General features: G+C 37.5%; 1 long non-coding RNA gene across 2 annotated transcripts in view; it reads left to right on the forward strand.

Moving 5' to 3' along the window:
* Positions 1-5,672: 5,672 nt before the first annotated feature.
* LOC141518107 (uncharacterized) overlaps positions 5,673-25,102 on the forward strand; it is a 30,274-nt gene continuing 10,844 nt past the window's right edge. The window contains exons 1-5 of one of the 2 annotated variants that reach the window (XR_012477089.1): positions 5,673-5,782; positions 8,451-8,505; positions 11,671-12,018; positions 15,490-15,603; positions 17,685-17,791. This is a non-coding gene — a long non-coding RNA (uncharacterized LOC141518107). The remainder of the gene's footprint in view (positions 5,783-8,450; positions 8,506-11,670; positions 12,019-15,489; positions 15,604-17,684; positions 17,792-25,102) is intronic. The other variant, XR_012477090.1, reaches the window with a different exon arrangement.

Raw genomic sequence — 25,102 nt, forward strand, 5'->3', positions numbered from 1 at the left:
CATTTGGCCATACAGTTCTTAGAGAATGCCAGATGTCAAACCCTAAGTGACAAAAGAATTAGACCCCATCCTCACCTTTGAATTGATTAGAAATCACGCACCCACCAGCCTTCAAGAACCTTTAAAGAAGATGCCTGTTTTTACTCTCTTGCATAATCACACATTTTTCTGCATGTGGGTTTGAATGCTAAGTGGGAGGCAGAGTCAGGAGACCTGGACCCAGCTCTGCCAATAGCTCAGTAAGCCTGGATAATTCAGGTTTCCTCCTAGGAAAGTGAGCTCGAGGACCTTTCCAAACACAATAGCCTATGAATCTGATTTTCACATTCCTTGATTCTAAATCCAAGAAAAGGAGAAAGTATAGTGAGCAGACTAGAGCTCTAGGCTAGAATCAATAAATGTGAGTCTGGTCCAAGCATTTCTATTTTTGGTAACAGAGAGCACTGGACTTGGAATCTGGCCCAAAATTCAAGTCCTGACTCCAACTGCAATAACAGTTGTTGAGTTGTTTCTTTCTAAACTTCTGCTTCCTTCATCTGTAACATATGGGGAATACCCACCCCACTGAACTGATAAAAGTGATTTGTCAGCCTCAAAGGCCTATGCAAATGTGAATTGAGACCTTGTCTCAATTGAGAAAGTTAATTTATTTTTCTAAGCCTCATTTTCCACATCAAGTCAGTCTGGGTTTTCTCAGAAAACTAGAAGGCAAGATTCTTTCCTAAGAGGAAGGAGCTGAAGGTGACTTCTCCCAGCAGACAACCTCCCATCCTAGTTCATGAAGTAGATGGAAGATATTCCTCATCAGTTCCCTCAAGTGCCCTTCATTATACCTTGAGACCTTTCTGTGCCTCCACCTAAGCCCTCCTCATTTGTTTCAGTTTCACACATTAGCCTTTCCAAGGCCAGCATATATTCCATTGTGTCCCATCCTTGGTCCCAGAGCTTCCTGGCTCCTTCAGAAGCCTGGTCTACAGATCACTCCTCTCTTCTTCAATCTCTCCCTTTTTTAGGCTCTTCCCCCTTGCTTACAGACATGCTCTGGTCTCCACCACCATTTTCCTCAAGCTCTTTCCCTGCGACTCTCCTCCCTCTCACTGTTAAATTCTAAGAAAAAACCCTCTCCACTAGCTGCCTCTCTTTCCTTATCATGCACCCACTCCTAAATCCCTCACAATCTGACTTCAGACCTCACAGCTCCACAGACCTACTCTCTAAGAGGACAGTGACGGATGCTTCCTACTTGTGAGATCCTGGGCAAGTAATTAATAAGCTCCCCAAGTCTCAGCTTCCTCATCTGTAAAATGAAAAGATTGGCCTAAAGGGCTGCTGTCAGTCCCAACTTTAAGTTTATGATCTGATGAATCTGATGCTTTTCTCAGACCTCAGCCTTCATGATTTTTTATCATACTCAATATTGTTGATAATTGCTTCCTCCTTCAATGGTTGGCTCTTAATCTGGGGTCCATGGGGCCTTTTTATTAATAATTTGATAATTATATTTTAAAGTAATTGCTGTCCTTCGTAATTCTGCAATCCTTCAAATTTAAAAATAATGTAAGAATAGGTGTATAGGTTTCACTAGATTACCACATGGGCCTGTGACACAGAAAAGGTTAAGAACCCCTGTAGATACCTCTCCTCCCTTGGCTTTTGGGATACTGTTTCTCCAGATTTTCCTGTTCCTTCTAGGTTTCAATTTCTGAGTCATTCACCTATCCTGTGTCCCCTCCTCTCTTTATACTCTCTCCTTTGATGATCTCCATTGCCATAGATTGACTTTGTTCAGATCACTCCCAAATTTACCTATTTTATCTCCCTCTTGAACTTCAGTCCTACAATTATCTGTTGGATATCTTCATCTGAATGTCCCCTCAAATCTCAAAAATCACTATGTCTAAAACAGATCCTCTCATCTCCCTATCCAAACCTGACTCCAGGACCACTGCTCTATACACTGTACCACCTAGCTGTCCCCCTCTTCCTTCAAGTTTTCTACATCCCTCTCCCTCTGATTCTCTTCTATTCTCCCCTTCCCTATCACCTGAGTTCAAATCTGACCTCAGACCCTCACTAGCTAGGTGACTCCACTTTGTCTGCACCAGTTTTCTTATCTGTAAAATACAGCTACCTCATAAGATTTTTGTAAGAATCAAATGAGATTATAATTGTAAAGCATTATTACATTAAAAAGGATTCTTCCCTTAACAAATGAGGGGATTAGATTCAATTAAGTCCAAAGTTCTTTCTAGTTCTAAATCTATGATACTATAAAGTTTTATCCGGAACTTCCCCTTGAGCTATAGAATGTTTCTGAGTCAGAAAATGTCCAAATCCTTTGACTCCAAGATCCTATTACTAGTCGTATGCCAAGGTCTTTAATTTAAAAAAAAAGAAAGGAAGGTCTCTTTATTCACCAAAATTTTTCCAGCATCACTTTTTGTGGAGGCAAAGAGTTGGAAACAAACTAGATGTTCATCAGTTGAGGAGTAGCTAAAAAAAAGGCTACATCAACATAATAAAATATTACTCCATGATAACAAATAAAATGTATAGAGGAACATGAAAAGACTGCCATGAACTGTTGCAAAGTAAAGGGAGCAGATTCAAAGAATTACTATATATATATATTATATATATAAATATACATTTATATATATATATATGATTGTTACAATTTGCTGAAAATAACAGCCACTATAAAATAATTGAAAGTGAATGTTATAAAGTTACAAAGTATAAATAAGGCCTCTTCCCCCTATTCCTCTGCAGATCTAGGGGTCTTTGGGTCTGAAACATTATTAGTTTTTTTATTGATTTTGCTGATTTTTTTAATTACTCTTTTCTCAAAAAAAATTCTCCCTTATAAGAAATAGCTCTGTGGGAAAGCTGTGGGAGCGACATACAGGGGAAAATATAGGTGTTAAAACAAAAGACATCAATAAATTTGTAGGGGTTTTTTTAAAGTGTGTGATCCAGGGATGTCTTTCAGAGGTTATGAGTGTAGTGCCTGATCAAAACTTGAGATCAGAACATCCCACTGTGTAACGTCAGCTCTGAATCACTCTAATGTTCTGTGCCTGAAAGGTCAATTATGTGTAGGCTGGATTTTTTTATTTTAACAGATATAAGTAGATTGTCTATTACTGAAAAGTAAACCACAGCTTGCCCCCTCTTTTTTTTTTTTTTTTTTTTTTGGTTTTTACAAGGCAATGGGGTTAAGTAGCTTGCCCAAGGCCACACAGCTAGGTAATTATTAAGTGTGTGAGGCCGGATTTGAACTCATGTACTCCTGACTCCAGGGACAGTCCTCTATCCACTGCGCCACCTAGCCTCTCCTGTGTGCCCTCCTTTTTTTTAAAAAAAAAGTTCCTAAAAAATAAAAAAATTAATAAAATAAAGAAATCCCTGACAAATTATTCAATAGAAACAATTCTATTGTCCTCCTTCCCTAACTCCCCTCCCCTGCAATTCATATACCTTAAAAATGCAGGTTTCACTATCAGGAAAATCCCTTCACAATAAGCCTAGTGATTCCAGCAGGGGGAGAAACGATTAGCACAAAACAAGGGTGGAATAGTGGAAGGGTCCCAGATTTGGCATAGGAGGATCTGACCTCCAGCCTCACATGCTTTGTAATCGTGGGCACATTTACCTTCAGGGCCTTAGTTTTCTTATCTGTAAATCAAGAATGTTTATGTTGCAGTACATACTCAGAGTGGTTATTGTGTGGGTGAAACCAAATAGTGTATGTCTGGTGCTTTGAATAGTGTGATGATGATGAAGATAAAAATGATAATAATAGCTAGGCTTTATGAAACACTATGTGATTTGCAAAATACCTTACAAGTTTTCTGTGATTTTATCCCCACAAAGTAGGTACAGATAGCTAGGATGCACAGTAAATAGAGTTCTGGACTTAGAGTCAGGAATCCTGAGTTCAAATCTAACTTCAGTTACACTGGCTGTGTATCCCTGGGTAAGTCATATGACCTCTGCCTCAGTTTCCTCAATTATAAAATGTTGGTTATATTAGCACCTATCTCCTAGAGTTGTTGCAAAAATCAAATGAGATAATATTTATAAAAAGCTTAGCACAGTAACCAAGCTTAATAAATCTAATGTTTAATAAACACTTATTTTTTATTCTGACTAGGACATAATATCACAGGTATGATGACATCTCTGGGCAGAATCACATAAGGCAAAGAATCACCGGTGTCATAGATTTAGAACATGAGGAAGCTCAAATGCCTCAATTTACAGATAAAAGTAATTGAGGGCAATGAAGATATCAGTATCCCTGGTGGTTATACCTTTCTTAGTGCAGTCCAAGATTCCAACCATCTCTTCATCTACTTTTGATTGGCATTGACCTTGCAGTCCACTAAAAATGAACCCAGATCTTCTTCAGACAAACTGGTTTACCCAGCGCCCCCCCCCATCTTATTGGAGAGGAGGAGAGGGAGGAAAAAAAAGTGAGCCATGAATTCTAAGGATAAGATCTTAGTTACATGGCAGGGGGGATTAAAATGAAAGCATGAGGGGAAGCAAAAAGGAAGGAAGAGAATGGGAGGAAAGGAGGGTAAAGAGAAGCAAGGGGGGAAAAAGAAATGGAAGAAGAGAGAGGAAAAGAGAAAGAGAGAGAAAAACAGAGAGACAAGAAAGAAAGTGGAAGAGGGGAAGGAAGTTAATTTTCTGAACCCATGTCCAACTCTAACTACCTTTATACCTATTAAAGACATCTTCTGACAAATGTCAGTAGGAGTAGAAACCTCCAGATGTGGTAATAGAGACAGTTGACTGTGAACCCTTCAGACTGCCAACACCAGGTGAGGGTCCTGGCAGTCTTTTTTACTGACTTGGCACCAGCCCCAGAATGATTGAAATAGACGGGTGTTTGGAACACCAAATACTGGGGTGAGAAGGACATGTTGAGGACAAGAAAACCAGTTAGATTTCCTTGAAATCTACTTTTGGCTCAAATAAATTTGGAAGCTATTTACTTTATAATTGAAAGCTACTAGCATCAAAGGGAGGTTATATCAGATGGTAGGTAGGAACTTGAAGGCAGATGACCTGGGTTTAAATCTTTCCTTTGCCATGAACTTGCTGCATGGTCTCAATGAAGTCAATTTTTCTTACCGACCTTGTTTCCTCATCTGAAAAAGAGATCACATACCCTGCACACTCAAAACTAATTATGACAAAAGGACTTTGTAAACCTTAAGATACTATAGAAATGGGGGTGGCTAGGTGGCATAGTGGATAAAGCACCGGCCCTGGAGTCAGGAGTACCTGGGATCAAATCCGAATTCAGACACTCAATAATTACCTAGCTGTGTGGCCACTTAACCCCGTTTGCCTTACAAAAAAAAACCCTAAAAAAAGATACTATAGCAATGCCAGTTATTGCTATTTTGCACAGTGAAATATTCAGCTGTTCCAAGACTTAGGTCTGCCTTGCTTCTCAAAGATAGTGGGTCCAAAATAAGGTAAAAGGGCCTCTGGTGCCTCGGTATTGTCAGTCGTCAGTCCTTCATGGCCTCTGAGGTTTTGAGTTCCTGTATCTATAAAAATGTGGTCTCTGGGTCTTCCTCCTCCCAGCAGTAGCTTCACAAAGAATTATCTGAAATAAACAGACCTAGTATCCATCTTTCAAAGCAGAAAAATTTGGCAGCCCATTGAGGAAGTCACTGAAGCTGCAGCTGATGGTGGGGTCTACCTGCCATGGCCTGGGTGCTGGAAGTGATTCTTCTGATGGTTCCCTGTGCTTACCTAGGTAAGAGCTTTTCTTATCATTCTCTTTCTCCCTTCCTCCTTCTCTGCCTCTCTTTCCCCTCTATCTCTCTTTGCTCTCTCTCTCTCTCTCTCTCTCTCTCTCTTTGCTCTCTCTCTCTCTCTCTCTCTCTCTCTCTCTCTGTCTCTCTCTCCCCCTCTCCTTTTTTCTCCTCTCTCCTCCCTTTCCCTTATCTTTCTCTCTCTTTTCTCCCCTTTCTCTTTCTCCACTTCCATGCTCCCTCTTTTCTTCCCTTAATATCTCTCTCTCTACTTTTCTTCTTTTCTTCCTTTCTCTCCCTTGCTTCCTCCTTCCCTCTCTCTTTCCCACTATCTTCCCCTCCTTTCCCCTCCCTTCACTTTCTCCTCCTCTCCCTCATGCTATCATTTTAACTCCTCTCCCCCTTCGATGAATACATGAGTCTAAGGTCTTATCCTTAGGATCTATGGCAAACCTTAAAAAAAGCAAACAGAGTGAATTCATTTTAAAAAACCACATTTATATAATGCTTTCTTCACAAACTATGAAGTGGAGAATACATGTCCCTATTTTTCAGGTAAAGGAAACTGGGACTCAGTGATTGCCCCCAAATCACACAGTGAGCTGGTGATACAACCAGGATCATATGATTTTCTTTTAAGTTCTCATGGTCTGGGCTTTTTATGGATAACCCACCCCTGACCCTGTCACTTTTCCTGCCAGAAGAGAGTTAAGAAACCAGTTAGAAAATTTTCCAGTTGTTCATTCCTTCATTGACAGATTTGAGGAAGGGGCCTGATAAATGATCTTGCCCTACTCTACATTAAAGATGAGTTAACCGAGACCTAGCAACATTAGGTAACCCATAACCAAAGTCACAGAGGTAGTACAGAACAAAACTTAAACTCAAATCTAACTCAAATCTAGAAAACCTCATCATTAGACTATACTGCCTCCCCTTCCTCTAGGTCAGGGCCTGCAGGCTATTTAAGACCCTGTCCAGGGCTGTCACAGCAACCATACATGGTACTCAAAATTCAATAAATCTAGGAACTTTTTAATGATGAATTAATAAAATATTTGACCAAGAATAGTAGGCAAATGATGTCATAAATATCCAAATGACCCTTGGCAGAAAAAAGTTTCCCTACCCCTGCTCTAGGTGCATACAGATTCTAAATCCCTGCCATTTTTTTAACTTAAAGATTTTATTTATTTTGAGTTTTACAATTTCCCCCTAATCTTACTTCTCTCCCCCCCACCCCCCCCACAAAAGGCAATTTGTCAGTCTTTACATTGTTTCCATGGTATACATTGATCCAAATTGAATGTGATGAGAAAGAAATCATATCCTTAAGGAAGAAACAAAATACAAGAGATAGCAAGATCAGACAATAAGATATCAGGTTTTTTTTCTAAATTAAAGTTAATAGTCCTTGGTCTTTTGTTCAAACTCCACAGTTCTTTCTCTGGATACAGATGGTATTCTCCATTGCAGACAGCCCCAAATTGTCCCTGATTGTTGCACTGATGGAATGAATCTCCCCTATGTTGCTGTTAGAGTGTACAGCATTTTTCTGATTCTGCTCATCTCACTCAGCATCAGTTCATGGAAATCCTTCCAGCCTGCCAGTTTTTATAAAGTTTTCTAAACCTGCCCATCTCTAGAATATTTTAAAAATATGTCAAATAATGGTCATCTCTAAGGACAAGGAGGGGAGGGAAGGAAAAAAAGAGAAAAAATAAATTTACATGCTAACATTATTATATATTTTAAAGGGATTGTAAGTTGTACATATTAGGTTGGCAGTTTCATGTGCAATCATCTTTTTTTATTTTATTGCATTATGGAAATGTATGTTTTATTGCGAAAATTTTTTAAAAATTAAAGTATCCCAATAGACCATAGTATCATATACTTGGAGGCCATCTAGCCCAAACCTTTCATTTATAGATAAGGAACCCAAGATCCAAAAACGTGAAGTAATTTGCCTAAGACCACACAAGCCGTAAATAAGAGCCTCTAGATTTAAACTCGAATCCTCCCCCTCCCTAACCTGGGTTTTTTCCATTAACACCCAATGAGAGGACCCAGTAATCTTAAATGAAGATAAGAAAAACAAAGGGAAGGTGAGCTCATAGTAATTTTCCAGGGCCACATTTTTCTCTAGGAAATAATCTTTAAAGTGTTACACTTTATTGACTGCTAAAAGACCTGAATTTAAATTGATTTCTAAAATGGTTAGCAAATTCTACTAAATGAAGCTCTTGAGTTTCACTTCATCTTAAGAACCAACTTTTAGGAGCAAATGGTCTTACAAGAACAACTTTGTGAATGTAGAGAGGATGACAAACTACTAATAAATTGGGTAATTCCAAATCCAGAAGTTCCTTACTAGTTTTTATTAAAATTTTATTTATTTAAGGCAATGGGATTAAGTGACTTGCCTAAAGTCACACAGCTAGACAATTATTAAGTATCTGAGATTGAACTCAGGTCCTCCTGACTTCAGGTCCAGTGTTCTATCCACTGTGCTACCTAACTGCCCCTTACTGGTTTTTAAGTTTCTGTTGGACAGGTAAGAGAAAAGGAAACAAGCATTTCTTTAGCCCCTACTGTTTGCAGGCTTTTTACAAATATCATCTCATTGGATCCTCACAACATCCATGATTGATTATCCTTATTTTGCAGTTGAAGAAACTGAGGCAGGCAGAGATTGTGTCTGTTGCCCTGAGTCACTTTGCTAGTAAGTATGGATTTGATGGATTTGCACTCTGGATCACAGTGGATACCTCTTAGCTCCCTCTGGGACTCTGTTATATACTTTTGAATCTACAGACAAGAGGCAGTATGGTGTAGTGATCAAATGAATGAGAAAGACCTATTTTCAAGTGTTATCCATGACATATTTTAGACAAGTAATTCAACCTCTCTAAGACTTTTAAGTTACAGAAGCTAAGCTGCTTTAGAGAAGGAAGTCTGCATACTAAGAGTTCTCTACATGGAATGACAGAAAAGGTCTAAACAACAACCACAAAAATCCCTCTTCATATCCTTCATACAATGAGACCTCACTTGGGTGAACAAATAAATGAAGAGTTTTCAAGTTCAGTTTGTAAGAAAGCTCCCAGCAGCTTCCCCAGATGGTCTACATTAGGCCCCCTGAGTCTGCACAGTCCATTTCTCTTTTGCCTGGTTTCCCGAGGGGAGAAAAAACAAAACCCAACTAACAAACTCAACAATAATATTCTCTTCCTGTCTCCCAATTTGAAACTGTTCTACCACTACCCCCTCCCTTTTATGTGTTCACTCTGAAACAAAAGTAAAAACTCTTTTTCTTCCCCTTGGTTTGTACCCAGTGTCTGGAACCAGTTTGTACTTGTGATCTGGGCAAGGCAGAGGAAGAGGCACCCTTTCAGGTGCATCCATAGCCGTATTTGATCAGAACTCAAGACTAATTGACTCTACCACACCTGTTGTGTGACTTTGGGCATTTTCCTCTTCTGTATAATGAAAGGGCTAGACCAATCCAGAGAAGCACAGTTGTTGAGCTGGAAGGGACCCCAGAAGTCATCTAGTTCAACCCCTTCATTTTACAGAAGGAAACTAAGGCCCAGAGATGTTGGGTAACTTGAAGTCTAAGATCTTAAGACTTACTCTTTTATTCACATTTTAAAATGGATTTTTAATTTTAAGGCATATCTTGGGATCATGAGCATTACATTCCTATACACATCCCAATCGATCTCCATCTTCTCATCTAATTATGTTTAGACCATTGATACAGGAACTGAAATTGTGTCAGTGAATGAGTGACCAACTGGAAAATTTTCTAACTGGTTTCTTCTTAACTCTCATCTGACAGAAAGGTAACAGGGTAAGAGGTAGGTTATTCATAAAAAAAAAACCTAGGTCACAAAAACTTACAGGGAGCTCTGTGACCACCAAATCCAACTTTTTCATTTTACAGATGAGGAAACTAAGGGCAAGAAGTCATGTAGCTTACCCAAAGTTAATAAATATTATCTTTGCTTGGAATAGGACCAGCCTTATACTTCCAGACCTGTAGCATTTCAACTGAACATATCCAAATTAAACAAACCTTTCTTTGGCAAAACTGGTTTTCCTTCACCAACACCTCCCTCCAGTGCCTCTTGTACAAAATATGGTTGGACTATATGAGATCTCAAATGGAGGTGACTTGGCCTTCGTTAAGGTTATGACTGAAGAACACAGGCCTCCCAAGATGAACAAAGATCATTAATTTAAAGACTCCTAGATTTAAGACTAGGAGAACCCACAGATTATAGAAAATCAACCCTCTCCTTTTCACAAATTTCTGAAAGGTTAAATAATTCACCCTAAGTCACAGAGATAACAGATGAGTAGCAGGGTTGGGATCTGAACCCAGGTCCTTCTCTTCTTCCCAACTTCCCTCTCTGACTATTGAGTAATTCTCTTGGATATCCAAGTTCGAAATCTAGATGTTGTTCTTGACTCCTTACTTTCTCTTATCACCCATATCTAATCTATTCTTAAATAAGGCCCACCAGTCACTCTTTTCTCTCCTCTGACACTGCCACTATCCACATCCATCTCGAATCACTTCCTTCTTTTTTTTAAGATTTGTTTTTTTTTTTGGCAAGGAAATGGGGTTAAGTGACTTACCTAAGGCCACACAGCTAGGTCTGAGACCGAATTTGAACTCAGGTACTCCTGACTCCAGGGCCGGTGCGCCACCTAGCTGTCCCTCATCACTTCATTCTTGAACTATCACAGTATAGCCTTTTGGTTGATCTTCCTGCCTCAAGGCTCTTCCCAGTGACTTCCTATTAGCTCCAGGATCAAATTTAGAATCCTCTGTTGACTTTCACAGCCCTTCATAAATCAGCCCTTCCTGCCTTTCCAGTCTATTCTCATCCATGTACTCTACAACTCAGTGACACTGGTTTCTTAGTTCTGACAGAAGACACTCCATCTCCTAACTCAGGGAATCTTCATTGGTTGTTGCTTAAGCCTGGAATTTTTCTCCCTTCTCAAATTCATCACCTTATTTCCATGATTTTTCAAGTCTTAGCTAAAATTCTGCCATCTGCAAGAAAACATCTATGGCTAATGTCTTTCCTCTGTTCATTATCTCATATATACATATGTGTATGCATATATGTTTTTTGTACATGTCTAAGTATGTATGTATAAAATCTTGTTTGTCATATTTGTTTGCATGTCATCTCACCCATTACACTGTGAGCTCCTTGGAAGCAGGGAATTTCTCTTTTCTTTCTTTCTATCCTCAGCACTTAACATAGTAGCTGTTTAATCAATGCTTGTGACTTGACTCTGGTGCCAAAGCTAGTCCTTTTTCTACTGTGCACACTGCCATTCATCCAGGTCATCCAAGAACCAACCTTATCCAGCACAGAGAGACTCATCCAGAGAAGGCTCTCACCATCAGGTATTGAATGGTTTTGGCCAAAAAAGAAATGAAAGGGCTGTACTCTACACTAATAGGACTACTTGTTAAATCACAGATTTTTACAGGAATTCTAGCTCTTTAGGACTGTGACTTTTAAGATTATGGTACCTCATGGTAACAGTCAAGAAGTCAACAGTTTAAATCCTGAATCTATTACTTATAGCTATGTGATCTTGAATTTGCCATTGCCTTTCTGGGCCTCATGAGTTTGATCATATGTAAAATGAGGAAGGTGAGATAGCTAGCCTCTAAGGGTCTGTCCAACTCTAACTTGAAAATTATGGATAGTCTACTCTATCGTTTTTATTTTTCAAATGAAGAAAGTAAGACCCACAGAGTTTTGTGAGATCCTAAAAAGGAACTGGGATGTCCATTGTGGGGATTTTCTAGTTTTTCTCTTTAGTAATTAATATAATATTTTTTTTTTGCTAAAAGTGCTATCACAGGATAACCTGACAATCTCTCAAAGCCCTTCCAAGCTGCAACTTCGGGTGCATCAGTCTGTTGAAATAATTTGTTCCTGGAATGTCAGTTCTGATGTGGAACAGTTTCGAGTTCTATGGAAAAAAAATTCCAGTCCTCAAGGCAATGTTACCCAACTGATAGAAGTCATTAAGAATAGTTTGTACAAGAACTTCAGTTTCACCTCAGGGACCAGAAAGGAACCCCTGATACTTGAAAAACTAAAAATAAATGACTCTGGATTTTATTTTTGTGATATAACTATTGAAATACCTGTACTGAGGGGAGGAAAAGGAAATGGAACTCAACTTACTGTGAAAGGTAAGCAATCTCATCCAATCCCATCATTTTATGAAAAAGGACATTGGGGTCAAGGATTTCTCCAGATTCATACAGGGATGTAAGGGATAGAATGGAAACACAGGTACTCTGTTGCAAAATCAGTGCTTTCTTCATTGTACCATTGTGTCAACCTCTCTGTAGATAACAAAATATGGTGGAAAGGAAATGAGTTTACTCAGTTTTTTTTCAAAGAGTAGAAACACCGGTGATCATAGCATTTGAGGATAGAAAGAACTTTTAAGATCCTTTGTTCCAACCCCCTTAGTTTATAGACTGAGAAAACAGAGGTCCAGTGAGGGTCTCACAGCTAGTAATAGCAGACAGAGCTGGGACTCAAACTCAGGACCTCAGTGTTCAAATCTACTATTCTTCCTATTAAACACACTACTTAGAATTTCATATAAATTTCCTTTCTTTTAAAATGAAGAGTTGAAATAGATAATCTTTCAGGTCCACTACTTTCTATTATTTCATTTATTATTTAATGTTTTATATTATTTTATTTATATGAGGCTTCATGCAGGAATATGCTGGTAGATATTCAACAATCATCCCTCAGGGGCAGGGGGGCGGGGGGGGGGGGAAGAAGAGGAAATGTACCTGTGACACACTTTTAATTTTATTTTACATTATTAGCATTTCTCCACTTTCTTAAGACTAGAAATCAAAGAAATAATAAATCAATATAAATAAATCAAACAATAAACAATAAATCAAACAAAAAATTATTTGTAGCTTTGTTGATTTAGGTGTCAACACTCACATTGAAAATTTAAGTCAAATTTCAAGAACCTATTTGAGCCGGCTCCAGAACAATCACTCCTGAAGATCTTTACATATCCATTTATATATCTATCTGCATATATATATATATGTATATATATTATATGTATACATATACATATATATGTATATATATATATATATATATATATACATATATGTGTCTGTGTGTGTGCATCCCTACAAATTATCACATTCGATCCTCACCATAGCCTTATGAGATCAATGTTATTTCTATGCCCATTTTCAGAGGAGGAAATTAAGTCTAGGGGAAGTTGGGGGACTTGTTCATAGTTACACTGCTGTAGTCAGAGTCAGGATTTGAACACAGCACTTCTTATCATGAAGGTTAGCCTTTTACTGAATATGTAGCTATATCTCTTGGCAGGGGCTTTGTCTTAAATCTTTCTGGTGAATGATCTCTATTACACACAAACATATCCTCCCATAATAACCAATATAGTATTGAAGTAGATACTTGATAACACATGAATGAATGATCTTTGGTCATTAATAATTCCAGCTGTGTTAGATGTAGGTCCACTAAATACTATCTTTGACACCTTCTGCCTCCTTTGCTTCCTGTTCCTTTTTTGGAATGAAAGCATCCACTGATAGAAAACATTCAGATATGAACCACATCTGGTGACAGAAGAAATCAACATTTTTTTTTCACTTGTGTGATTGTCTGATCTTTGAAACTGCCATCTACTCTGTTCAGCTTATGGACATTTGACCAGTGTCCATTTGATCAAAAATAAGTTTTTATTTATTCAATAAATATGTATTTAGTGCCTTATATGTCTAACACACTATGCTCAGGACTGGGGGAAATGCAAACATAGTTCTCTGTCCCCAAGGAGCTTATTGTTAAGGAGAATCGGTCATAAATACACTAAAACTAAACTAACAGAAGAATTAAATAACCAACTAATAAAATAGTTCATAAACAACCTATAAATAAAATAGGAAATAAATAATGATTTATAATATAATTAATTTATAAACACAAAAATTTAATTTATAAATGATTTAATTATTAATAATGAATATTGTTTAATAACTAAATAAGTAAAATAAAATAGTAATTAAACAACTAATAAAATAGCTAATAGCTAAATAAAGAGTATCAATGATAAATATTAATAAATAAATAGCTAATAGAAATAACTAATAGTTAAATAAGTGGTATCAATAATAAATATTAATTATTTTTAAATAGCTAATTAATAATATTTTTAAATAGTTAATTAAAATAGTGGATCTTTTCAATGTTCTTGTAAGCTGAAGTTCAGAGAAGAAGTGACTTGCTCAGGTTCACGGAGGTCGTCACTAAGTGGCAGACCCAGACCTTAAGTACAAAGTATTTGGTTCATAGACCAGGATTCTTTCCACTACAGAATTCTTCCTTTAAGGCAGGGGAAAATCATGATCAAATGAAGTGTACAAACCCTTCCATGGTGGATTCATTATCACCAATACTGATTGGGCATCCACTTGAACTACACATTAAACTTGAGCCTTAATTCAATTCCATTACCATTTATCTAGTGTGATATGGCAACCAAAAAAGTGAATGCCATCTTAATCTGCATTAAGAGAACCATAGGGTCCAAAATTTGGGAGGTGATGGGTTCATTGTATTCTACTCTGGTAAGACTCCATTTGGAATATTGAGTTCAGTTTTACACATCACATTTTAGGAAGGAAATTGATAAGCTTCATTGTGTCCAGACAAGGGCTACCAGGATAGAGGGACTTTAGTTCATGCTGTATGAGAATTGATTTAGGGAGTTGGGTATGTTTAGCTTGGTGATGACAAGACTTGGCAGGGGAAACTTTACAATGAAGATGATGCCTATCTTTAAGTAACTGAAGGATTGTCATGGGAAAAAGAGATTTGATTTACTCTGCTCAGACCCAACAGGAAGAGCCAGGATCAATGGGAGTTGTTGCAAAAAGGCATATTTAAGTTTGATATAAGGAATCTTCCTAACCATCAGAACTATCCCAAAGTAGAATGAGCTGCCATGGGACATAATGGGTGCCATCTTTATTAGAAGTCCTTTCCAACTCCCCTTTTCTGTGCCTCATCTGTCTCATAAGTAAGTGGAGGTGGTTGAATTTAATGATCTCTAAGGTTCTTTTCAGCTCTGAAACCATTTTCCTAGTAATATATATATATATAACAGTTACCATTTATCAACCTTTCTTTTTTTTAAGGTTTTTTTGCAAGGCAAATGGGGTTAAGTAGCTTGCCCAACGCCACACAACTAGGTAATTATTAAGTGTCTGAGACTGAATTTGAACCTAGGTACTCCTGACTCCAAGGCTGGTGCTTTATCCACTACACCACCTAGCCGCCCCTAACTTATCAACCTTTCTGAAGCTATTTTCACAAATTAAAAATAGGAACAATAATCCTTGCCCTATCTGTTCCTTGGGGGATTTTGTGGAGTGCAGATATATATGTAAAATACTATATAATTGACAACAATTATTATTAACATTTTTTATGGATTTTGTTGACACCCCATAAAATGTCCCCGGAAACAGGAGTGTTAAAATTTCACAGTGTTAAAACCAAACCATTTTGGGAATTAATTCTGGTGGTTTTAGTGCTTTAAAGTGACAAAAATAGATGACATTTGTCTCTATTCTTTGCAGAAGATGATGAAAAATTAGAATGGTTCTGGTGGGTTTTGGCCATCTTTCCCCTTCTAACATTAATTGCCTGCTTGAGCTATTGTTGGAAGAAGCTAAGGAACTCAAAAAAAATTGGTAAGAGTTTTTTCAAGTGTTCAAACAATGAAAGGTTTTATGGAGGGAACATGCTTTATTAAGTGCCTACTATGTGCTAAGTAAGCCAATTCCATCCCAACAATCTTGGGAATATGTGCTATTATTATTATACTCATTTTAGAGCTGAGAAAACTGAGGTCTTCCTGACCTTTTGACCAGTGCTCTGTCTACTATGCCACTTTCTAAAAATTATTATTGTTTATATCTAGTAATTATTGTTAATAGCTAGTAATAATATAAATATTAGTAACTTTAAATAAATTTTTCCTTATTTATATATAACCAAAATTTTTCATGTAACAGTATATCATCTTCCTCTTTTTATATCATCATAAGGGATAGGGAATAGACCTATGAGTTCATTGATATAGATAATATCTAGATGAGGAAACCCTTACTGTGTAAACCAAAATTATCTCTCATCTTAAAGACTGCCAAGATTCTCACTCTCTTCATGTCCAGGGTCACACAACTCATACATGTCAGAGGTGAGACTTTTAGTCAGGATTCCTGCCTTCAGGATCAGTAATGTACCATTTTGCTTCTTCTAAACAAATGTTTACTCTGTTTCTACTGTGTGCTGTTGGGGATGCTTGCTGATGAGGTAAAAAAAAAAAGTCTGCTTTCAGGGAACTTCCAATAGTGATGTAGAACAATTTTCACTCTGTCAAGTATTCATGATTTTGAGGATTATTGTTAACTCATCCTCAAAACAATTCTTCTGTGCAATTGTGTAAAATGTGTAAAAATCTCAATTAAATTGGACCAGAGTCTTCAAAACACAAAAGTTTACTAATAGTCCTCAGTCTTTGTGTCATTGTAATCAGAAAGACAGGACCACAAAGAAGGGTAGCAGATGCAGACAGTACTCTGGGACAATAGTTTCTTCATCATCTGATAGACTCCTCAAAGAATACTAACTTTCTTGTAAATTGATTATCCCATTGCCTCTTTTTCTTCTTTTTTTAAAAATAAGTTTATTATTTATTTTTTAAAGATTCTTTTTTTAAATTTTGACTTCTGAATTCTTCCCCTTTCTTCTGATCTTCCTCTAAGTAAGAATGATTGCTTCTTAAAGATATGGTAACAATATGTATATATGGTGGGAGAGCTTGATGAGGGTGGTATCATATCTATAAAATGTGGAGATTGGACTAAATCAGCAGTTCTTAAATGTTTTGTTCTCAAGACCATTTTACAATCTTAAAAATTATTGACAAACCTACAGAGCTTTTGTTTATGTAGATTATATCCAGGGAAAGTTAGAATTAACTTGTGCTGGTATGGAAGAGCCAATTGTTAAATTTTCAGTGTCAACATATAAAATTTGAAACTCAACTGAAGCTAAAAATATTCTTGTTGATTGTTTAAACTTAAAAAAGAAATGGATAAAATGTTTCTAATTTAAATTAAACTTAAAAATATGTCATGCCTTAGCAGAGAACCAGTTTTTAAATAAACATTTATCAGCACACTCATGGTTATATCTACTATTGTTTATCTTAACTGTTAAAATGCATTAATTTTAAATAGTTATTAATTTACTTATAATAACAATAATAAATTCATTATAGGTTAATATAAATGACATATTTTTCCAAATATGTTTTCCAAATCTCTTTAATTTATAGGTTAATAGAAGAAACTTGGATTATCATATCTGTTTCTGCACCCAAACAGTTGCAATGTGTTATTTTGGTGAAAGTAGATGAAAAAAAATCTGACCTCATATACATATGTATTTGGAAGAATGAAGAGTTTTTAATATTCAAATGTTTTTGTAATATCATGAAAATTACTATTGCTTTTGCATGATTATTTATTGAATGTTTTATATTTGAGCTAATGATATGTTGTTGACTAATTTCATATACCTGGCAAGTATACCCTTAAGGGCCTGGGAGTTATAGTACAAAATAGTGGGAAAGTTTATTATTCTGCAACAGGTTTATTCTTAAGACCCTGAGAGAATCTGAATTGTAGTGGAATGGTGGTGGGCCTACTTTGGGAAACCCTGACCTACAAATGTGAGAATTAATTATGCTTCATCCAACACCTAGAGCCAAAGAGAACTAACCAGGAGGAAAGAGACAATGAACCTGAGTATATTGAAATGAAAAACAAGACTAAGGAAAATGGAAGAACTCTATCCAATACAACAGAATGGGTAAGTTTAATCACTGCCAATGTGCTAGCAAGTTCAGGGCGTACACTGATTCATTATTGGTTTGCCAAAGATTTCAGTTTTGATTGGCTATTTAGCTCAGAGAATTGTATAATAAATTTCCAAAGGGAGTGGGAATCCCTGGAAAGGATCCTGAAGATCTGAATCCAATTTATATTAGGACATAAATCTCTTTCCCAGCATCCTTAACAAATGTTCATTTAGAATTCCATTTGAAGACCTTAAAATGGAATCCTACCCCCATCGCCCCCAAACAATCCATTTAATTTTTGAATAGCTCTAATTGAATAGCCTGAGTTGAAATTTTTTATTTTTAATTTTTTTTTATTTATTTAAGGCAATGGGGTTAAGCGACTTGCCCAAGGTTCCACAGTTAGGCCACTATTAAGTATCTAAGGTCAAATTTGAACTCAGGTCCTCCTGACTCCAAGGCAGGTGCTCTACCCATGGCACCACCTAGTTTTCCCCTTACATTGAATTAAACATCTGCCTCTCTGGACCTATCACCCATTACTCCTAATTTTACTCTCTGAAACCAAGCAGAGAAAATACTCTGAATGTTCTACATGTCAGTCTTTTGAATATTTGAAAATAATGATGAAGTCCTTTTCCACATCCCCATCCTTCTCTTCTTCAGGCTAACCAGTATCATTTTCTTCAACTGATCTTATTAGGACATAAGTCTCCAGTTGCCTTACCATCCTCTAGGCATATTCCATCTTTCACAATCTGTACTTCCTAAAATGTGGTGCTTAGAATTAGACCTGAGGATCCAAATGGGGTCTGAGCAGAGGGGCGGGGGGGGGGAGGACTATAACTTCCTTCTTTTCAGATACTCTGCTCTTAATGCAGCCTCAGACTACACTGGCTTCCTAGTTGAACTGAATTGTGTGAATTTATATAAAATCAATACAAAATCTCTTCCACACTTCTCCTTGCTCCAAATTTCACTTGAAAATCTAGGTTTTTCTAGGCTCTCAGAGTTAAAAGTTTCCTCCAAGGATATCTAGTCTAATCTGTGGTTGAACAAAATTTCTCGCTACAATTTATCCAGATGAATGATCATCAAGCTTCTAACTGAAGGCAAGTTACCATCATCATCATCCAGTTAATGGGAGCTTGCTAATTTGTAAGCCAATCCATTACACTTTTGGATGACTCTAATCAAAAGTTTTTCTTTGTATCAAGCTTAAATATGTCTCTTTACAATTCAGCCAATTCTCCTAATTCTACCCTCCAGGACTCCTCAGAACAAGACTGAGACCTATCCTACAAAACATCTCTTCAAATAACTGAACATAGGAATCATGTTCCCTCTTAAGTCTCAACAGCTTTTCCTTCACCTCTTGTGCCTTGATCTCAAGGCCCTTCACCAACCTAATTACCATTTTATGGATAGTCTCTAGTTTGTTAAAATTGTCTAAAATGCAGCCCCTAGTCCTGAATGCAATACTCCAGGACAGTCTGAGGGAGGTAATATTATATCCCACAGCTCTAATCTGGAATGTTGAGATCTTTGGATTCCACCATCTATGATATCCCAGCTTTGTGCTTTATGTGGTTTTGTTTCCCCTCTATTCTCTTGTCCAAGTCTTTATAGAGACTGTGACAAAAAATGCAAAATGTTATGTAATTTCCAATAAAACAAGTCAGAGCACACTGCATTTAGCCTTACAGAAGAATCCAGTCATAGACAACAGACTGCTCCAGAGGTGTTTCTCAATTAAGCATGGGCTCTTTGCAGTTGGGTTAAAAAATATCCAATCAGAGTATAAAATTCAGTCATCCAAGGTCATTATTATAAATCAGTTAGATGATGGATTTTGTTAATCATAACTAAAGCCATGTAAATAGCATATGACTTGAGAGTAGGGGCTTGTCTAAATCAGATGTGAGATAGAAGCACAAAAAGTGCTATTCCAGGGAGGGGGAAAATAGGATAGCTAATAATAAAAAAAAACTTTCATTATAATATGTTATAAAACCACAGATCACCAATTCTCATGATATTTTATTATTATTATTATTATTATTATTATTGATAACATTTAAATAATGACACCTATTAGGTATCATGCATTGTACTAGGGGCTCACAACAAACCTAAAAGGAATGTGTTATTGTTTACTCAAAGAAACTGAGAAAGGCAGAGGTTGAGTGACTTGCTCAGCATAACATAGCTGTGACTGAGGCTGGATTTGAACTCAGATCTTCCTGACTCCAAGGTCTGACATTCCATCCATTGTGCTACACACTTACCAAAGCACAAGAACAATTCTGATCAGAAGAGCAGGTCTCTATGAATGGGGATGTGTCTGTTTGAAAAGCCTTTTCTGTCTGTGTTACAAGTCATATAAGTCCTTAGGATGCCACTTTAGAATGATGTGGCTTCCATGGGTGGGTAACTAGTGACCCTTTCATGAGGATGAGAAAGATTAAAACTACAAAACTATTCAGAAATATAGAAACTCTGTTCTAGCATTGTAATTGAGCTTTCAGAAGATTTTCCACAAGAACACCACTAATACCATTCATTTATCATTTGGCGTGCATACTACAATGAGAGGTTCAGGGGCCCTAGAAGCCTGGATTCTATCCAGATTGTGTCCTCATAGAGTTTGGAGTCTAGTAGAGATATATAAAACATGTTCAAATACCTGTAATGCACAATATTGCATGGTAAATACAGGAAAGGGGAGCAAATAAAGGGCTATGTTCCCAAGGACATAAGTGGTGAAAAAGACGGAGGGGAAAAGTCGGACATAATCTTGATATCTGCAGAACCAAATCACCACTTTGGCCTACCAAGCAATGTTCTTTCTACTGGACAAGTCATAGAAGTTGAGAAAAAGATAATGAAACTCTCAACAGATATATGTTTTGCCTGATGCCAAGATATTTGGGGTAGATTATATTTTTAATACCAATTATGATGCCATCACCTCTCCAAGACAATTCAATATGGCATCCCCCAAATTCCAGGCCCCTTCATATCCTAGACTTCATCAGGTCCCTAAGATGATTCGGAGGGAAAAGGGTGCTTATAATTATAATTATTTTGTTGTGATTATACTAGAAACTGTTCTACTCAGATAGGATCTAATGATCTCAAACTGTCTTATTATATTGCCTATACCTGAGTTATTCCAAGTGGTCCTGAAAGAAGTCAAGAACCTGAACCCTTTGCCAGCCATAGGATTCAATGTCTGGCAGCCAGCAAGTCCTTGAGATAGGATAGGAGTAAAATGGAAGGAAGGCTTTCCAGCTGTGTGATCTTGGCAAAGTCACTTACTTGCTCTGAGGCTCAATTTCCTTATCTTCAAAAAGGAGAGTCTACAGCTCATCTAATGCACCCCTACTCCATTTTATAGTGAGAAAAATGAGGTCCAAAGAGAAGTGATGCTTGTCCTACCTACTTTGAGGGCAAAAAAAGTTTCGTTTTTATATCTTCAACTCTCAATACTTTTCCAGATCCTGGCAAAGACTAAGTGCTTGAAAAGTTACTTTTTCATTCATTCATTTATTCCCTCACTAAAGAAACGTGAGCCATTTTATTATAATTGCAGTTATTCTTATGTGTTCTGACTAACCCAGGGGTCTGATAGCAATTGCTCAGATTTAAAGGTCTCTTTCCTGAAAGGAATGGTTTTCAGGGGAGGTTTGGTTGGAGGTGGGAGGAGGGGGGTGTGGGTTGAGATAATACAATTCTACAGATCAGATTAGAGTTTTAAAAAGACTTAATAGCTCAAGTGATTTTTAATCTTTGACAAGGACACAAAAAAAAGTAGCTTGAAAATGAGAAGACATAGATAGATAGAACCTGATCTGAATAGATGAGTCAGCAACTCAACATTCATTCTAGACTTTTGGACTTGACTAAGACACCACCTCAAAGTGGAAAGAAAGTGAAAGAGTTTGTACCCCAGCCCTACTATTTGCTAACCATATTACCTTGAGCAAGTCACTTCTTTCCAGGTCTTGGTTTTCTCTTCTTTAAAATGAAGGGATTTGACTAAATGATCTGATTTTAAGTCTGTGACCCAATAATTATTCAAGGTTGAATGAAGGGAATCTAGGCTCTGAGGTATTGTTTTAATTAGAAAGCTATTAGCCACAGTGACCTCTAATCAAGAACAAGACATCCTCCTTTTCTTGTCAGCTCTTACTGGCAACTGTCCTCAGGATTTGAGGGAAGTCAGGAGCTGTCTTCCATGAATCATTCATGAGGTGCAGTGAGCTTTGGCTTTTCAGATTGGGAGTTATCACTAAACAAATCCCTCTCTCATATGCCCAGAGATCTTTGCGTGGTCTTTCCTTCCTTATAAAATGCCCCTATTTTTCTAAATTCTACGGAAACTGTTACTATAGAGTTTAAGCAAAATTATAGAATCTTTGTGTTGTAAGAGATGTGGATGCAGAACTCTTAACTGGGGTAAATGACAGGCTTTGCCCCAGGTCATTAGCATAGGTAGGCTTGGGCTAAACCTCTTCTCTACTATTTGCCTGTAGACTATTTGCCCAGTTTCCTGTGCCTCACTATCTAACCTGGTTTAGAGATTGTCATCCTCTTTCTGTGCTTTTCAAAATGGTGCTTGGGTCAACTACCTTCCACTCCCATCACTATGTGACCCCTCTCCTGGAATCTGTCTCCCCTTACTTACCCTAATCCTTGTGAAGGCACAAGTTAGACTCTAGAATGGGTCAAACCTCTTTTTAAATTAAATTTTATTTTAAACTAGTATTTCCCTTCCTTACTACTTCCTCCAACCATTGGGAAAAAAAGAAAAGAAAAAGAAAATCCATGTTACAAATATACATAGTCAAGAAAACAAATTCCCACGTTGGCCAAATCCAAATATGTGTATCTCATTCTGCATCTTGTATCTCTATCACTTCTGCGCCAGAAAGTGGGTACTGTGTTGATTAGATCATACGTTTTTCAAAAATGTTTTTTATGATATTGTTATAATATAAATTATTCTTCTGGTTCTGTTCACTTCACATGTCTCCCCCATTTTCTCTGAAAACTTTCCCTTCATCATTTATTACATTCACATATTACAGTTTGTTCAGACATTCCTCAATTGATAGACACCCCTTCGTTTTTTAGTTGTCACAACAAAAAGTGACTATATTTCTTTTTGAATATATGGATTCTTTTCCTCTTTCTTTGATGTCTTTGGAGTTCATAGGTCTAATAATGGTATTGTTGGAACAGAGGAGAAGTTTGGTAACTTTGGGGCATAGTTCCAAATAACTGTCTGACCACCCCCTCTTCCAACCACCCATGGCCTGTTTGCATTCAACATCACTGTCCCCCACCCACCTCTGCCCCTTGACCAACTGTTTTACTTTAGTGTATTTATTTATTTGTTTGTTTGTTTATTTATTTAATTTTTAGTTTTTAGTTTTTGCAAGGCAATGGGGTTAAGTGGCTTGCCCACAAGGCCACACAACTAGGTAATTATTAAGTGTCTGAGGCTGGATTTGAACTCAGGTACTCCTGACTCCAGGGCCAGTGCTCTATCCACTGCACCACCTAGCCACCCTACTTTAGTTTAAAAAGAATTCCTGCTTGCATTTCGGGGGACCTGACCTGTACCCACTGGACATAGTCATCTTGTTTGTGAGGGGTTGCCGTGTGAAAGAAGGTTCTGAGTTTTTTCTGCTCAGCCTCAGAAATCAGAACCAACCAGTGGCAAGTTACAAGGAGGCAGATTTTAGCTCAACATATGGAAAAAATTCTGAACTATTAAGTCTAAAGGTAGGATAGACTATACTGGGGTGGATGAGGGTAGGGAAGAAGAACCCCAACTTCCAGCCAAGACTGAGTGACTACTTACTGTTATATACAGAGCTCATATTTGAGATAAAGGTTGAATTAGACCCTAAAAGAAATTTTTAAAAACTTCTTAAAGTCCATTCCAAGCATGGGAGGGGTCAGTCCTTGACAGTGTAGTATAATAAATATATTGTTGAGCTTGGAATCAGAATGTCCTGGGTTCAAATCCTTCCTTTCACATATATTAGCTCTGTGACTAGGGTAAGGTCACTTAATCTCCTGAGGCTCAGTTTCCTCATTTGTAAAGTGTAAATAATGAAACTTTTAGACCTTGGAAGATACACAAACTTGGGGAGGACAGCTAGATGGTACAATGGATAGAATTATGGGTCTGGAGTCAAGAAGATCTGAGTTCAAATGTGGTCCCAGAAACTTCTGAGCCTTGACCCTGGTCAAGTCACTGAACTTCTGTCTGTAAAATAAGGATAAGGATGAAGTTGTTGATGAGATCTAATGGGATAATGGTTTCTTAACTTAACTCTTAACACAGTGCCTAATACATAGTGAGCATAATAAACAATCATTTCTTTTCCTTCTCCCTTGAGGGAGGAGCTACAGAAGTAGGGAACCCCAGCCCTCTCCCCTCCCCCCACCCCCAACAAAACACACACACGTATTGGTTAGACCTTCAGCCCACCACTTTTCAAGGGATACCCTAGAGTTTTTTCATTAGAACAGGATGGGTCTGGAGACTCCTCATAATCTTGGTCTGGAGAACATGCAGCCCTTCAGTGATCCCAGTCTTCCATGCCATTCCTGCTTCTTGGCCATAACTGAAACTCCAGTGGTGAGTGGCATTCACACACAAAAAGATACAATAGAGAGGAAAGGACACCATTTGTTGAAGGAAAATCCCTCTCATTTCAAGCATAGTGTCCCAGAGGAGAGCTTGACCTTGCAGAGTGCTTCAAACCTTTCAAATTAAAAAACTATTTGTTTTCTTCATATGTATGCTGGATTGTTTTTTTAACTGATTGAAGCTGCCCATCAAGAGCCATCATTTAACAAGGGAGGAAAGCAGTCAGAAGAATAGGACTGGGGTGGGGGGGGGGGTTTGTCTCTCAGAACTCAAGTGATGAGGGTCAACTTTCCTAAACTGCAAATTATTCTTCATTTTATCTTTTAGGGCTTCTTTTTTAAAAAATCATTTTTATAAGTCAAAATTATAGGGGGGAACCCCCTTCTTTTTGGCTTAGAAAGAAAGGCTTATGGGGACAGCTAGAGCACTGGCCCTGGAGTCAAGAGGACCCAAGTTCAAATCCAACCTCAGATACTTAATAGTTACCTAGCCATGTGACTTTGGGCAAGTCACTTAATCTTATTGCTTTACAAAAAAACCCCAAAAGAAAGGCATACAAGCTCCCACTCTGTGGAAGACTGGCATGCACAGTAAATGTGGAGGTAAACATGGTATCTCTCCCTGAAGTCAGAAACTAGTCCACTTTTATATC

This window comes from Macrotis lagotis, chromosome 3 (genome assembly GCF_037893015.1).
Source record: "Macrotis lagotis isolate mMagLag1 chromosome 3, bilby.v1.9.chrom.fasta, whole genome shotgun sequence".
Classification (NCBI taxonomy): Eukaryota; Metazoa; Chordata; class Mammalia; order Peramelemorphia; family Peramelidae; genus Macrotis; species Macrotis lagotis.